This window comes from Brassica napus, unplaced genomic scaffold (genome assembly GCF_020379485.1).
Source record: "Brassica napus cultivar Da-Ae unplaced genomic scaffold, Da-Ae ScsIHWf_903;HRSCAF=1279, whole genome shotgun sequence".
In the NCBI taxonomy this organism is placed as follows: Eukaryota; Viridiplantae; Streptophyta; class Magnoliopsida; order Brassicales; family Brassicaceae; genus Brassica; species Brassica napus.
The window spans coordinates 7501-10000 of NW_026016941.1; positions in this window are offsets into that span (position 1 = coordinate 7501).

Consider the following 2500-nt stretch of genomic DNA (forward strand, 5'->3'; position numbering starts at 1 on the left):
TCATTGTCTCTGTATTGACATGTCCTAACCTTGCATGCCATCTTGAAGTTTCTGTAGGTAAGGTGATTTGCAGACATTCGACGACATCAGCTTGTAGATGCACTTTATATAGTCGGTTCTTTGATCTCGAGGTCTTAATCATCAAGTATCCTGTTCGTCAAAGACCTTGAGCACGTCATCCTTCATCCTAAACCATGTATATAATAGACATTACTCAAGGTTTTCTTCTCTCCTCCATTCAAAACCAATCTGATTGATCCTTTACCTCTGATATGTATGCGAGAGTCGTCTCCAAAGCGTACCTTTCCTGTAACTTTTTATAGAAATACCTTCGATTTTAACTCATGTGGTTGCTAGCTCCATTGTCAAGATACCACATATTTTCCATGTCCTGCTCGATCTCGAACGTGCTTGGTTTTACCTTTTTCTCATTAAGGTATACCACTTCGTGTACCATCAACTCATCTGCTTCATGTGTATCTTCATCCTTTTTTCAACGGTTTATTGTAGCTTAAGCAGCTTATCAGGGCATTCGAATGCATAATGACCGAGCTTATCACACTTGAAGCAAGTGATGTGACTTTTATCTCGGTTCGTTAGTCCTTGATTTTGCTTCCAAGCTTCTTTCTCTGCATAAAAAACTCCATAGCGTACTCGTCCACCTCTCCAATTACCTCGTCCTCCATGACCTCTTCCTCTGCCAATGCAGAACTATCTTGCGATGAATCATGACTACCATACATTAACTTCCCATTATCATCATGCTGTTCTTCCTCTTCTTCACTTATTCTTTCTTCAAAGCTAGTTGTATTTAGATCCAACATCTGTTCAATCGATGCAACCATGTGAATGAATTTCTTTCTCGGTAAGCTCTTGAGGATTCTTGACAAGTTTGGTTCTTCAATGATTTCTCCAGAGAAGCTGACCTAGATGAAATCTCAGTAAGCTTTCCGATGAAAGTACCAATACTATCGTCCTCCTTCATCTTACGTTTATCAAGTCAGCCATTAATGTTTGTAGTCGTTGTAATAACCCTCACGAGCAGATATAATTTTTGATCAAGAAAATTCTTTAGATCAGTTTGAAGATTGATCGATCAGAATTTAAATAAAAATCGACACGGTGAATTAATCTCGACGGGGCTGTCTTTTGGTCGAAAAACCATCTCTTGATGGTTCTGGTCGAGTGTTAATTATTATCGTTGATTTTTATTCATGCTGGGTGAGTTTATTCAGAGCAGGACGAGATTCGAATGATGAAAAATATTTAGTCGAAACAGTCCGGAAAATATCGACAAAACTCTTAAAATTATTTCTAAACAGTCACATGCTTTGCACCTTCTAGCCTACTTGCTTCCTCAGTAATTAGGTCACATGACCTACACCTACTTGCTTGCCTGCTTGCTCATTAGAAGTCACATGCTGGTCACAAGCTACTTGCTTCAGCTGCTTGTAGCTTTCTTCATGGGAAGGAAAAGTTCAGCTGCTTGTGCTGCTTGGTGTGCTGAAGCATGTCACCAGCTGTCTAACCTCATCTTTGTCTTTTGTGGGAGCAAACCCTCATCTGAAATAAAATACCCTCTTCTCTCCTCTGGACGTTCATAACCTGCAGGAAAAACCAGAGAAAAATTCAGAGAGAAAGAGAGAAAGAAGAGAGAAAAATCTGTGAGAAAAGATTCATGAAAAATTCAGAAAATATTCAGAGAAGAGGAGTGAGCATGGACAACTCTTTCTCACCATCCTGTGACTTTAATCAGTGAGTTCTGGAGTCCTGAAGTTGAGAATCACCTATGTTGAGAGATTTGGTTGGAGTCCTTAAGAGCTGAAGATTGGAGTCCTTAGGTTGAGTCCTTAAGAGCTGAAGATTTGGAGTCCTGAAGTTGAGAATCACCTATGTTCTTCAGCCTTTGATTTTGATCGGTAAGATGGTTGTGGATCAGTTTCCGTGAGAAGTTTTGTTGGTTTGCCTACACTGGAGATAAATTCTGAATAAATCCAACCCTGGATTCTTGTGGTGTTGATCAGGTCAATTCGTGGTTAGCTTGAAGAGAGACAACCAGTCAAGTTTAATTAGTTGAGTAAAACCGGTAAGCTTCAGCTTCTTGATTCAGCCATGTTTTGATGAGAACCAATTGATGTATGTTGGTTAACCTGTCAGGATCAGTTGTCTAAGGTCTTGTTCTCTTCAGTCTTGGTTGGTTTATGATTTAATCAGTCTCATAGAACCAGTAGACGAACTGTTAAGAATTATGGGAATTAAACAGAACTGATTTGATCTTGTTTAGAACTGAATTGAGCTGAGTATATTCTGATCTGATCTGAGCGGAGCTGTCTATGGTCTGAAATTGTCTTGAACTGATGTCGTCTGAGTATAACCGAGTTAAGCTGTTGAGAACTGATTAGAACCGGAGTTAGCTGAGCATGAACTAAGCTGATATGAACCGAGTTAAATTGTTAAAGCTTGAACCGAGCTGAACATGGTATCAATCTGTCTTGAACCG